General features: G+C 40.9%; 1 long non-coding RNA gene across 1 annotated transcript; it reads left to right on the forward strand.

Annotated features, from left to right (window-relative positions):
- Positions 1-11,073: 11,073 nt before the first annotated feature.
- LOC117817835 lies at positions 11,074-15,066 on the forward strand. The gene is made up of 4 exons (XR_004632229.1): positions 11,074-11,162; positions 11,321-11,369; positions 11,493-11,579; positions 14,186-15,066. It is a non-coding gene; the product is annotated as an uncharacterized LOC117817835 (long non-coding RNA).
- Positions 15,067-15,589: the final 523 nt, after the last annotated feature.

Here is a 15,589-nt window from a genome sequence, read left to right on the forward strand (position 1 = left end):
AGAATTTAAATGGTTTAAAGAAACCTGTTAATTATATCAATGCTCAGGACAAAGAAGGATTAGTGTTTTGTTCAAAATGTTTCATCCTGGTCTCTTTTTATAGTTGTTATCATTAAAATAATAAAAGCATATTTCGACTTTTTTTTTTTCATGGCCTAAATAATAATTCACACAGTAAAGGGTTGAGACCATAGACTGTAATAAATAAATGGAGGTAGTATCAGTGATGCTTAACTCAACCTAACTTCTGTTGAGCTAGTGTGAGGTGAAGAGGTGGACCTTTAGCCTTTTCGCTAACATTTACATACATTACAGCCATGCTGATAATTGGAAAGCTCTGCCTCCCATACTACTTGTAGAGCGATTAGGAACCAGCCCACATACTTCTGACAGTATCAGTAGAGGTATCTTTAAAAGCTTACATTTCCTACTCTTGCCTTTCTTTTGTTTTCCACACTCTTCTTATAAAGATCCAAAGGGTTCTCAGATTCTCTCCTGTTATGAAATAGTGAGGCTGCCCCCCAACCCCCCCAAACCTCCACCTCCAGCAGCCAATTACTTTGACAACAGAGAGAAGACACACACGCTCAAATACACACACTCAAACACACACCTATACCTATATGCAAATAAGCATAACACTTTTGAACTAGCACACACACATTTTAACCAGAATGACTTGGAGGCGTGTGTTTGTGTGCATGTTTGTGTGTGTATGTGTGTGTGTGTGAGAAATGACAATGTGTGTTTCACAGAAGTCCTAGGCATTAGCAGCACCTCGCCTGTGGTGAGATGAGAGAGAGAACAGAGATGTGAAGTGTCTTCAGAGAAGTGGAGTGTGTTCAAACGAGGCAGACCTTGTCAAGTTTAAAGAACTTAACATAACACGTGAACACAGATGACAACAGCAGAGAGATGCCGACTTTAAGAAGAGTTCATAAGCTCCTGAAGGATCCTTGAAGGGGGTAAGAAAAGTGAAGAAAACGCTGCAAACCTTGAGCGGGAGAGAAAATACTTAAATGAGGATCAAGAAGGTGCACCTACTGAATAATCTGAGAGATGTTTCAGTTTTTTCAACTGCCCATCTTTTGGAACAATTACTACAATTACTACAGCTGTAATTACTGACTAGCACCTTTAAAAGCTTTAACTAAACTGTCTGATGTGAGTGACTGAGGGTTGCTTTCACATCAGTATGACTCAAAGGTCAACCTCTGGGACTAAGATAAGAGAGTGAAACAAAGGGTCTCAATCTGCAGTTCATTGATGGCCACTTTAAGCTTAATCCAAATGCAAGTTAACCCCAATTTTCTAAAATTCTAGACATTCATGACATCTACTGGCTGTCAGCTGAAAATTATGTCTTGGGTGTGATTGAGGTGTTAGTGCCCTCTGTAGATGCAAGTGTTGGTGTGATGGTATGCCAACCAGAATACAGTCCTGTTTATGGTTCCTGAGGTCTCTAAAAGTAGTATGGGAGGTAGAGCATTCAGTTATCAGGCTCCTCTCCTTTGGAATCATGTACCAGTTGGGATGTGGGTTGGGAGGTAGCAGATGGCTTGTTCCCTGCAACTGTTAATTGCAAACTAAGGCCAGTATTCTTTCAAGGGCAAGTGTCTTACCCATGATTGATTTATGTTTGGTCTTTAGATATAATAAAACAGAGTTTGTTCCAGATCTGCTAATTTGATGAAGTATCTTGAGGATAATTAATGTTCTTGGCCCTATAGAAAAAAATGAATAAATCCTTATTGATGTGTTACTTGTTTTTTTCTGCAATTTATTGAAAAAACAGAAGGCCAAGCGGAACATGTTCCATTATTTAAGTACATTTATCTTATTTCAGCTCTTTTCAGCAGCTAAACGGGGCTTTTAACTTATTCAGTATCTGGCATCCATTGATTTGTTTGTTGCAGCGAGTGCATTGAAGTCAAGGCTGTTGTTGGCTTATTCGTACATTTCTAACTCCAGTCATTACACAACAACAAATAAGAAAGTCAGTTCACTGTGAAATACGGTCGTAAACTGTTTTAATCCTTTCTTAAAAGTTAGCCTTGGTTATGAATGTATGTCTTGAATAACTGAGTGTGTGCTAACCCCTCAATCCCTTATAGCTCCAAGCTCCAATCAATACCACCATTTAATACATTGTCACAAACAATAAAACAAAAAAAAAACGTTTGTAGAAATGTTCAAACTTGAGACTCCAAAAAGATAGTCCATAACTTCACATCTTGTACACAGTGTAGGCTTTATTCTGTGAGTAGACCTAAATCTTCGTATGGCCTATCTAAGCTCCCTGCACATCTGTGATGTGGTGAACACGCATTAGAAACAGCTGTCAATACATGTTAATCCACCAAAAACCTACAACTGTCTAGTTTCCTTAGAGATGTGAAGGTTAACCCTACAAACTGAAACTGTCTATTAAAGGCAGATGTGTTTGCGGTTTGTTTTCCTGTATGTCTGTTTACTTGCTTCATTTTGGCTTAGGCGTTCAACTTGGTCCTATCTCTTCATGAACTTCATAACCATCTAGAGTCCACCAGGGCCACAGGACAAATGGAGGTCTAGATAAATAAAAAAGACACCACTCTGGACATCCCATATTGGAACAATGATAGACAGCACAGATTACAGCTGTTTTATGATCAGAGGCTAAAGTATTCAGTAAGTAGAATGATAAGACAGATGGACTGGATACTTTAAATGAGAAAATTACAGCCTATGTTAAATTTCAGGAGATTACTTTGTTAATTGAATTTCGGATAAGATTAGTGTGCAGATGCTAACTTTCGCCTTTTCATTTATTTTGATGCCATTCTATTATCTCAACTGCTTATCCCTTTTGGGGGAGCCGGAGGCTGGAGCCTATCCAAGCCATCACTGGGCGAGAGGCAGGGAACATCCTGCACAGGTTGCCAGTCCATCACAGGGCTAATATGCAGAGACAAATAACCATTCATGCAGACACTCACACCTAGAGTCACCATTTAACCTAACAAGCACTGTGGGAGGAAGCCAGAGTTCCTGGAGAGAACCCATGTTTGCATGGGGAGAACATGCAGACTCCACAGAGTGGCTCCTGCCCAGCTGGGATTCAAACCAGGAAACGTCTTGCTGTGATGCTGCCCTCTGCACCACCATGCAGCCCTTTTGATGCCACTTCCATGAGCAGTATCAAGTGCTTCATCTGCATCACACAATGTAGGCAAACATATTATGTAATAAGATATAAAACAAGTTTCACAGAAATCTCCCACTACTAACTTACCGCCTCCCAAGAGTTTCCATCTCATAGTACACTTACTGATGCCATGTGATGATGTCATCATTGACTGAACAGCATTATGAAACACAGAGCTCTCACCCCCATTTTATACAGGATGTGCCACGTCACGTAACGGCTGTGCCGCAGACGACACAGCTGATAAGTTCCCGTTTTAGTCAATGCTCATGTTCATACAGGGTGTGATGCTGCATCTCAGCTCCGTCTCGGGAGCGAGCCCCCGCACCGCTCTGCCAAAGATATACGCTTCTGGTCTATTTTCGATCGAGTCTGCGTCAATCTGCACAGAAAAGAAAAACTTGGGCAGGAAGTTAGGCATGAGGATCGCATTTAACATCCACCAAATTCAAAACAAAACACCATATACGGACTCCCGACTGTTTTAAAGATCATTTAGATTGGAAATACTCATCGATTATGGATGTAAGCTACAAACAGCCACATATGATGTGATCCAGGTCGACTACAACAGGACTTTAAGATGATAACTGTGTCAGAAGGTAACAGGGCAACAAAATAGAGCCGAATTATTATTATTCAACTCATCTTAACCTTCAAAAACTAAACCTTATAGTTATGCAGCATACTCAGTGATGATTAAAGCACAAAAGTAATGGAATACTCTCCAAATGAGCAGAAATTCAGCCACAGAAAAACTCTGTGACCTGTTGTTTGTATGTTGTTCTCTCCCAGCTGATCCTGGCTGCTCTGAGCTACGCTCCAAACACGCGTCCTGTATAGCAGGGCGCTTCCCATCGGATGGAGCAAAGATAAGGAGCAGCCGTAATGCAACGCGTTGGGGGATAGACGTCCGCTGCAGACGAGTGAAGGGTGTAGATGTTGCACTTTTTATTCATGATTAATTTAAACAGGATGATGAACAGATGTTCAACATTTCCACCTGCAGTAAGTCAGTTTAGAGAAACAGTTTGAATTTACACTGAAGAAAAATAGACTCCTCTCCTTTTGAAGGTTTTGTATTGCTTCAGCTCAAACATTCACCATGGTCAGAGAGTTGCACTGCTAAAACAAACAAACATGTTTTATTATAGTTTGGTAATTGTTAAAGGAACTCAAGAGCCTTTACAAATATTAAGTATGAAACCAATTACATCTATGTTCCTTTAGCTATTTTTAAACTTAAGCAGCTGTCAGATTACAAAGTTCCTGTTGTTTTCGACATGGAGTGAGGAGCTTCAGATGTGCCGCACATAAAAGATTCAGCATTATGTTCTTGAACCTTCAGACTTAGCCAGAGGCGTGTACCTGCTTGGTTCTGTAAATCACAGAGGTTGAACATGTGAGAGACAGGCGGCTGTCAAGCTGTTTGTGTTGCCGTATTCAAATGAAAGTCTCACAGCTGCGCCTGCAAACATGAATGTAGATTTGTTTCAAGAAGATTGCTCTAAAAATAATCAGAAGAACTCTAAAAAAAAAGAGAACTCTATTAACTTTGACAGTAGCTCTGTTTTCCTTTTTCGATCTCTGACATGTTATTCTCTTTTTTGTTAATTTGCCTGATACACAAATCTGTCTTCATATACTGTGAGTAATGAATCATTAATTCGTACCCAGATCAAGCGAGTTGCTGTCATATTTAGACAGTGGTAATGACAAAGAATGGACTCAGCCCAATTCCATAGGCCGAGCTGTGTCACTTTAACCAGCAAACAGCGCACCCCAAGCAGTTGGGGGTTCGGTGCCTTGCTCAAGGGCACCTCGGCAGTGCCCAGGAAAGTGAACCAACACCTCTCCACTTGCCAAACTTCGTCCATACTGGGACTCGAACCGGCGACCCTACGGTTCCCAAGTCAAGTCCCTATGGACTGAGCTACTACCGCCCCAAGTCAGACTTTAAAAGTCTGGATTTGAAGCGTTTTTCATTTTGTATTTGTGAGTATTTGATTTTGCATCATTTGTGTTTTTACAGCTTGTTTGCTGTTAATGCAGTTGTTTCAGCTTTTTGCAGGACATTTTTTTTCCATTTGGTATGTGCTTCCTCACTTTTTGCATGTGTTTTTGAACTTCCAATCGTGCATTTGCAGCACATTTCTTGTACTGGAGATTATTCAGGTTCTTGCAGATCCTCCACCTTTGTCAGCCACTGTACACAAGATCCCACAAAACAATATTTTTGTTTGGTACAGGCATCCATCCATTCATTATCATGACCACTTATCCCGCTCCGTGTCACCGGGAATCTGGAGCCAATCCCATCTTACATTGGGCAGAAGACAGGGTACATCCTGGACAGGTCGCTAACCTATCACAGGGTAAACATGGAGAGACACACAACCATTCGCCCACACACTCACACCTGTGGGCAATTTAGGGTGACCAATCAACCTGAAGAGCATGTTTTTGGACTGTGGGAGGAAGCCGGAGTACCCAGAGAGAACCCATGCATGCAAGGGGAGAACATGCAAACTCCATCGAGGACTCAAACCAGGGACTTCACACTGTGAGGCAACAGCACTACCCACTGCACCACCGTGCACCCCTTGGTCCAAATAGAAATTCAAAAATTCCCGATTTTGTCCTTTGATGAACACATACATACCAGACTCCACTGACCTTATTGTGAAGTTGTCAGACCACTAACAGAGACATTGGAAAGCACTGCTTGGGTGTACGATCTGTTATTGGTCAAAGTTAGGAGCTTCCTCTCACACTGAGAAGTATCACTCTGAGGCTTTGAACTGTTGAGGCTTGATTGAATTTGAAATGACATTTTAAGTTTGCAGTGTGGTCTGCTGAGTGACAGTAAAATTGTCATCCCTGGAGGCATGATACAACCATGACCAAAAAGTCACATAGTGAATCTTAGTTCATCCTCTGGCAGCACAGCAGCTTCTCATTTGTTTGTCTGGATGAAATGCCTGAAGACGATGATAGATCGATTCACAGGAGGGTTAGAACTGATAGTTCACTCATCCTTCATCTCACATCACAGACTGGGTACAACTTTAATATGACCAAATATCTGCAAAGTGAGAACAGAAGCCTCATATTAGCTCCGTGTTTCTGTGTTTGTCTTCTAACAAGCCAGTTGAATGTACAAAGTAGCTTTGACATCGTGAACATGTCAGCAAATCAAAATAAGCAATTAGTCTTGATGCTGCTGTTTCAAATGACAATCTCACAACTGTTGCAGCTGTCTGAAAATCAAAGAGGTCTGTGTTTATTTTATACTTTGATTTAATTCCAATTTAACTTCTTCCTTGAGACTAAATCAGTGCTGCATAGAAGGTACAAAAGTCAACTCTGACATCTCCTCGCTGCTCCCTTTCTCTTTCATCCCACTCACACACATGATCAAGACCTTCCTCCTTCATGCATCGTCCACTGTACGATGCATCTGGTCTTCACTGTGTCCTTTGTTCTTTAAAGTGCATTGTGATGAAGCTGATTTGTTGAGAGAACTCCACATTCAGATGTGACTTGACCGGACCTGACAGGGGAAGTGCTGCATTGCTTGTTTGAACTCTGCCTCTTTGCCGAAAGGGTGAGCTTCTTCCTCCGTACGGTTAACCAGCCCTTCATCATGCGTCAGGAAACTTGCATGTCAAGAAGGAGAAGGGAGATGATGAAAGATGAAGACAGTGCATGGGTGGGTTCACATGCAGAGAGACACGTTGAAATGAGAAGCAGAGAGCAGCAGCAGCACTGAGTCCGTTACATAGGCCTTGAGGGGATTTTGTCCAGTGTGGCACAAAAGCTCAAAGCTCTCAGTAAACCAAAGCATTCACCCCTTAGGGACCTAAATGTCCATCCCAAGGAAAGTAAAGTGTTCTTGTAATAGATGGTCAATGTCATGGTGGTCCATTGTGTTTGCCTTGTGGCTGATAGCTACAGTGATGGGGTCAAATTGGATGGGAATAGGCAGTCCAATTCCCCCCTTGAGTGAGGTGGAGAATGCAAGTGTTTGTGGATGTGAAGCTAAGACTGACCTCTACAGCTCATCAGCTTTTCTATTGGCCATGAGGAGGCTGTTTTCCCTGTGTTTGTTTGGTGTTGAACAGCATGGAAACAGAAGCAAATATAACCGTGATAAAATGTGGTACAAGACAAATATCACAGCTTAACAGGTGGAACAGGAGCAGGATAAAAGCAGCCAGAGCAAGGATATAAATGAAAAGAAATACATGAAATTAGAACTACGTGACTCTACAGATGCACTCCATTCATTTTTCATGACTAAACAGAAACGCTAATATATCAGTATCATTCATCTACACCAGGGAAACAATTTCTCACCCTCTATGGATATTTTTTACTGTCACTGGATGATATTTGCCAGGGGCTTGTGGGTAAGAAGCCTGTATTTTATACAGTTTATGGTAAGTAGCCCAAACTAGCTAGCTATTAGCCAGTTTTTCAAAAGCCTAATGGGGCGATCACACCAAATGCGAATACAATCATTCGCGCAAATTAATTAAATTTTAAGTCAATTTAAAGACTTGAATATACGCGAGGAGTAGTCTGGCGTCACAAATCGGGCGGCGCAAATGGATATTTGCGCGAATGACAATAATTAATTTGGGCAAATTATTGCGTGCAAATAATTTGCGAGAGTTGAAAATTCTGAACTCCGCGAATCTATCGTGCTAGGATAGCCAATCAGCGTGAAGAACATGTGGTGACGTATGGTGCGACGTATGGACCAGCGGTGATTCATTAATCTGGAATATTGGACACACTGTATTGATTATATCTCTGAACGGCTTCCCCAAACTTTGTGATACTACCTTCTTTTTATGGGATCAGGAATAAACAGGAGCTCACTGTGAGAAAAATGAGCAAGGAGATTGGATTATCTGGTAAATTGTGAAAACCTTTGTCTGTCACCTGAATCCAGCTAAGGGTTGTACTTGGAAGTTAGCTCTGAACCCTTTAGGGTCTTGAACAATCGCTTACACATGTTTTGGCGCACAAATTGAGCAAGTCCTTTGAGAGAAAAAAGATGCGAACGATGGCACTATTTGCGTGAATACATACGCAAGGATGTTGTGTTTACTCGCTCTATTCCCGCAAATAGTGCCATCATTTGCATCTGGTGTGAACGCAACACAACTAAGCTACTACTGGCAGCAGGCATCTTAAATATCAGTACCTCATTACAACTGGCCGCAGTAGCAGTAGCAATAGCAGTCTTAGCCTCAAACCTCAGTGTTGTGTTAAAGGTGACATATCATGCAAAATCGACTTTTTAATGGTTCTCTACCTGAAATATGTTTCCCTGGCATGTCTACAAACCCCCAGAGAATGAAAAAAATCCATTCTGCCCCTGTTCTGATTTCTCCACCTTTCTGTAAATGTGTGATGAAACGAGCCGTTTCAGACTTCCATGTTTTTGTTACGTAACAACAATATCCGGTCTGTAACGGAGTCAGAGCTCGGAGCTTGTTCAGCCCATAGACTACAAAATACAACTCAACCCCTCCTTCGTTTTTCATTCCCTGCACACATGTGTGGTAACAAGGAGCTTAGGAGGGAGGCATGCTAGTTGTAGGCTGTCTTAATAAACACAAAGGTCGGTTTTACTCCCCACATCTGCAGATTTGAAGATCTAGTGGATGATCTTTTATTTTTCATGGAAAAGTGCTAGCGCTAGTTAGCATAGCCACATAGCTACATGTTCGTAGCTGTGTACCAAGACACACGTCGACATACTGACAAATAAAACAACAAGAAACACAGAATCTGAGACCAATCGTTCAGAAAGGTCCTGCTGCAGGCGCCTCTCCGTCAGGATCAGATTCTGGATCAAATTCAGAGGGTTGAAGTAACGTGATCTGTGAGCAGCCGTGTATATTCAGTCAACATGTAAACATTAGATCAATGTGCTGGACAGCCGAGGCCACATCGAATTCCTGAGGGGGCGTGGTCAGAGAGAAAACAGACTGTTCTGAGGAGGGCTGAAGAAGAGGGCTTTTCAGGTATGCCAAAATCTGATTTCAAAGTGTTTTTTTGAGCATAAACTTTAAAGACATGTTTTGGGGACCTCTTAGACCAATATATATTGATGAAAAAAGCTTGATATGTCACCTTTAATGTCCCACTAAACCATCCTTTATCCTTTTAGATGACATTTTTCCTTAAAACCAAAAAAGTTATATCTTGCCTTGTTCAGTAACAGACCCTTTAGTTTATATTTGGTAAACAGATCTTTGGATAATCTGGAGCCCTGTGGGAACAAGATTTTGACAGCCCCTCTTCTGAGGATATGTGGGAGGCTACACATTGAAACCACAGCATACGGCCTCACCAAGCTTTATTCATAGCATGATCCAATTAAAAACACTTCGTACTTTTTGAGATTGAATCCATATATGAAGCATATGAAATCACTATTAGTATAAGTCTTGCTAATTGCCTGTTTTGGGTATACAATCGTCAAAAGAAAGCTGATGCAGAAGAGGAGAAGAAACTGTAGCTCCTCAGGTGTTCACTTCAGGCTGGCCCCATTAGATCTCACATTAAATGACTGTTCTTATAGCTGAATTATGTTAACAGCCCGGTTCAATAAATGGTTCTGGTCTCTATGGTTAATTACCTTTGGTGAGAACTGCTTGGGTAGTGTATAATTTATATGACTCGTTCTTTTGATTAAATTAAGACTGAGTTATGGATAATTAGGCACGATTAGGGGCAGCCAGTTTCCAGACTGGTCTGAAGTAAGCTGGAGTCAGATTTTCCATCATGGCGACAGCCACCTTTGGGTTCATAATGCTGCTTCAGAAACCAATGAGGGATGTTACTGAGACTTTGTTTTATACTGTCTAGGCTTTAATACAAAAATATGACATTGACTTGTCTGGAAACATCATATTGCTTGTAATCTTGATGATATGTGTATGTAAGGGGTTAAAGAAAGATGGAAATGATTATTGTGACAATATTTCTCCCACCCCCCAGTTTTTATAGCAAACCAGCAGATCTCCTTCAAGCCTGCAGTCTCTACATCCTTTCAAATAAACAGCAGGAGGCCAGGGGATTTTTGTTCTCAACCCAACATAGGAAACCTGCAGGTCTGTCCGCAAAAGAAAAAGAAACTGATAACGGTTGCATAAAATAAAGGGTCTTCGTGACTCAACAATACACTTTGTTTTGTGCTATTTTTGGCACCAAGACAATCACTGAAGGCAGACACCAGCAGCAGAGTCCTGACCCTGTGCAGTAACCCCCTCCTAGCAGGCCAGATCTTAGCTTCTGTCAAAACAGCAGTAACCCTACAACCCCAGCTGAGAGTGTCAGGCGCCCCCGTCTGAACAGGGAGAGTGGCAGCTGAAGGTCAACCTGGAAAGACTGCTCCCTGAAAGCTTCACAGACCGAACCTAATCCAGTCATTGTGCTGAGTGCAGATTATTTATCAAGAGCCATGTTTCTGCTCACACTGATTCTGTGCAGATATCATGGATGCAAAAAAAGTAGGGAGGGGAGCTACAACTCATGCAAGTCTGCCATGATTAAACCCGGAGATAACGAGCATGTCTTCTTCATCTTTGCAGTCATAGATCTGGCAACATGTGGCGGATGTGTTGGTGGTGTATCAGGGGTAAGGAGATAGGGCAGGATCAACAGGCATTCCCTGTTTGCTTGCTTTCCCTCTAATCTGATTCATCTTCCCGTGCCACAAACTAATCCTTTTATGTGTACTGTTGTGAGACTGAGTTTGGGCCATGTGCCTTCATGTGAGCTACTTTGTATCAGTGCATGTGTGGATTGCTTTTCCCCCTAGCTTGATCTGATAAAAGCAACAGCAACGTGTTAAAATGCACATCCTGGTATTCACATTCATCTCACATGGCTCTGTCACACATCATGTAGTCACCAGAGAGGATCCCAGTCAGCTGGAAACATAACCTGTCAGGTGAGAGAACACGGACTCAAGAACTTTAGCCCATATATTAAAAAAAAGGGCTGGATTATTTAAACCTACTTTTTTGATGCTTTAATTCTGTTAAGTGTGTTATTTGAAGCCTGACTGCAGTAATAATCTATCTACATGCATTTTCTTCTGCTCATCAGAGGTCGGGTTGTGGAGGCAGCAGTCTAAGGAACAATGGGAAACATACATGTGAGCACCCTCCCCAAGGAGGATTTCTATGAAGGAATGTTGACATTGATTGCATACTACTACACTTTGCACTTAACATACCCAGAATGTGTTGCGACACTCCTATCTGTCATTCAAACTTAGGTAATTGGTGATGCCATCCGTGATCAAGATGCCACCAGCGCATATAAGAAGGCGATGGCGGAATGGAAATCATGCGTTAAGAAAAAGGTGAATGTTAAGTAGCATTTTTTCAGATCTGTTGTGCTTGTTTTTGTTTGCTCTTGGTTTGTGTCTGGCTGTGCTAGCTACCCAGTTTTTCTTCAGTCTCCTTAGGTTATTTGCTGAAATAACTCACCTGAGTTCCTGCAGATCCTTAAAAGATCCCAGTTTACGTGGGTAAATCAGGGACTTACACATATATTTTGGGATTGCCCGAAACCTATTGATTTTTGGAAGAATATTGAAAAAGAAGTTCAACATCCTGGGCATCAAATTTACTTAACATCCTTGTCTCTTTGTATTGGGCATAGCCACTGATAATATTAATGGCAGAGACTTAATGTTCCTACTCAGAACTTTGCTTTTAAAGCTGGGGTTGGTAATCAGATTTAGATACACTTTTTGTCATACTGGTTAAAATGATCTTTATGTCCTGATGGCAATCAATACATGATGTGTTCTTAAAAAAGAGTGAAAAAAAGCTGCTATCTACAGCCAGAGTAAACCTGGGAAAACACCAACCAATCACCGTTTTTTGGCTCCCCAAATTTTAAACCAATCAAATCCCGTCCAGCCGTTCTGCCCTCCTCCTGTGCGTACATTTCCCCGGCGTGCACTCCTCCGAGTCCCCGTCTCCTGCCTCTACTTCCCCTGACTCTATTTACTGCCCCTCTCGCTCGTCCTCAGGCCTGTCCCCTCTGACCTGATGAGGTGCTTTGCTCAGGACTGTAGTCCGGATCAGAGTCTAAAAAGCTCTCACCAACAAGCAGAATAATTAATGACGTTCAGTAAGTCCTACAGAAAATGTATATTTATTGTAGCGTCCATCCGGACGCTGTAGTGATGACGAGCCGATTCGTGAACATGTTGATCTTTAATAACCGGTCACTGTCGGCCGTGATCACGCCAACCAACAAAGCAACAATCAATGTTTGAATGAATGAAGAACTTCTCTCTTCTCTCCCACTGGCACACTCTACACCTCTCCTGATGCCTTCACTGACCGTCAACACTGTAGGAATTAAGAGCATCTACACTGAACATGTTTAACAAACAGTAGATCTGTTACAGTTTTATATGTATTATAACTTTTCTCCTGATATCGTGTCACCAGTACAACTGGATAATGCTAGCATGATAGTTGTGAGTACTAACAGCAGCCATGTTTGTTTGTGTTTTTAACTTTCACTATGAGAATGTTTTGGTGAGGACCGGTTTTGAATCAGTCACGATCATATGGTCGAGAATCAGCAGCGCTCGTGCATGTGAGCGGGGGGGGTCGTTTTGGAGGAGCTCCGAGGGAGGAGGGGAGGGGTTAGACGGAGTCATGAGGAAAAGCTACATTCAAATTCATGCTGGTTTTCCGAGACTACCAACCCTAGCTTTAATAGCAAGAAAAACAATAACATTCTGGTTGAATCTGCTTCCTCCCAGCATTACACAATGTAGAGGCAGAGTTAAAACTGTCTCTGTCATGGAGAAAATCACAGCAAGGTTGCAGCGAAAAGCAAACAGGTTTTTCAAAACATGGTCACCAGTGATACAGACGATGCCTGAGCTCTAATCACCTCTTGAATTTTCTTTCTTTAAATGATTTTGTTAATTTTCCTTGAGTCAATTTCAGTTTAATTTTACTCTGAATACACTTGAGTAATGTACACTATAACCTGGGTGTGTATATTGTGAAATACGATAAGAAAGTAGTGACAAAGATTTTAAATATCGGAAATTGTCTCATTAGAGATCTGTAAAGACTAAACGTATAAGTGGAATAAATTGCCTGTATTTGTGCTTGTTGTGTGTCAATTGAAAAAATAATGACAAATGAAAATATTTAAAATAAAAAAAAGATCTCAGGTTACTTTCCAGACATCTCAATTTTTTGATGGCACTTTAACTGAGACTTGTCTGAATACTTGGTCATACAGTATCTTTGCGTTTTATGATTTTTGTTTCATTTGTTTTTTTTTCACACGACAATATAAGGCATTTACGGCAACATGTATCGTGTTGATAGATTTCAATTCTGCTGTGCAAAATGGTTTTAATTCATTTTTATATGGGTCTTCAGATGGTTTTAAACGTCTTATAGTTTGCAACAACCCTGACTCATGCTTAATGGTATTCATGTTGTTGTTGTTATATGCTGTTAATCTTCCCAACTGTTTATTAAATGTTGAAAGCAATCAAGCCAACTGCTGTGCTTTCAGTACAAACATTTAAGACTTATATTCAAAGAATAAGAACTGGTTTTAAGATTTTGATTTGAGTTTTAAGATAGTTTAGGGTTTATTTAAAGATGAGCCAGCTGATGTCAAACTAAGAATACAAAATAAATGAATGTATTTATTTCTTATATTCAGTGTTTTTCACTTACAATTCGGCTTTGGGAAGTTTGTTTTCAAGTAGTTTGAGCTAAAAATCCACATTCTACTAACTTCAGCTATTTTGAAAACAAATCAGAGCCTGCTTATTTGTAGAGTTAACAATCATATCTTAAATTTCTTGTCAAGTAAAGTTAACTTGCTGCATGGATGGATCATTTCACTAGTTCTAAGAACTTTTCTTCTTGAATTAAATATTTTTACCTTATATTTAAATTAACTTTTTGGTAGTGCAGGAATGATTTCCAGCTCCTCCTTGGGAATCCTGAGGCATTCCCAGGCCAGGTGGGATACATAATCTCTGATCTACCCAGAGGCCTCCTCCAAGTTGGACGTGCATTGAACAACCACAAAGGGAGTCATCCAGGAGGCCTCCTTATCAAATACCAGAACCACCTCAGCAACGGCTCTGCTCCGAGCTCCCTCCTGATGTCCAAGCTCCTGACCCTATCTGCAAGGCTGAGCCCAGAAACCATGCAGAGGAGACTCATTTCAACTGCTTGTATTTGAGATATCGTTCTTTCAGTCAGAACCAAAAGCTTGAGACCATAGGTGAGGGTTGACCATAGATTGAATAGTAAATCAAAAGCTTTACCTTCCAACTCAGCTCCCTCTTCACCACAATGTTCTGGTAAAACACCTGCATGACTGCTGCTGCTGCTGCAACACCAATCTGCCTGTCATAGGACTAAGGTCTACAAACAACAAGGTGGTTCCTGGCCTTGGTTCTTGGTCTTACAGTCAGTGCTGTTACAGAACATATATTTATTTTAAGCCATGTATCTCTGTACTGTAAATACAAGTCATTACTTTGAAAGACGTTTTATCTGTCATTAAAATAATGGTTGTTGCTGTTGTAAAGTCACCTCACAGGTGTATGATTTTACTCTGCTTCATGGAGGCTCAGACTCATCTTTGTGGGAACTCAAACCCTGCTTTTACCCAGTGTGTTAAAATACAAAAGCATTTCATGTATAGTCAACCAAAATGGTGTTTGTACCCAATATATTTATGCACATCCAGGCACCTTGTGTAAATAAATAAATGAATAAACTACAGTGAGCAGTTCACAGCCCTTTGTTGTGACTGGGCACCTTGTGAATAATAAAATTAAAGGGTTAAGTAGATTTGAGTTTTTAAACAGAGTGCTTTGATGCAGTCAGAAGTGGGAACAAGCATCACAGAATATTGTCTTAACAGATCAAATATACGTTTCTGACACCTGGAAATACGACTTTAAAGAGTTTCAAAAAAACATTCAGTGTTTCATCATCAACTTTTCTCTGAGTGTTATGTGCTTTCAGGAGGATGAGTCTGCATGTAGCTCTTTTTTGTGGCAAAGGCTTATGTGGCATATTATTAGTTTTCTCTCCATGTTTGTTTTTATTGGAGCTGCAGCATTAACTTCTGTTTTAGACTCATTATTAACCTTCACTAGTTTTGGACAACTGACCAACCCTCCAATCTGCCAAAGAACAGAGCAGACATGAGTCCTATTAGAGAAAACTGTTAAACTACTGTTATGGTGCAGCATGAGCAGGAAGCAAGTGAAGTTTATTTATAGCACCTTTCAAGAACAGACGTCACAAAGTGCTCCACAATAAAAGATTAATAAGGCAAATCAACAAGAGTGCA

The sequence above is a fragment of the Notolabrus celidotus genome, chromosome 8 (genome assembly GCF_009762535.1).
Source record: "Notolabrus celidotus isolate fNotCel1 chromosome 8, fNotCel1.pri, whole genome shotgun sequence".
Taxonomy (NCBI): Eukaryota; Metazoa; Chordata; class Actinopteri; order Labriformes; family Labridae; genus Notolabrus; species Notolabrus celidotus.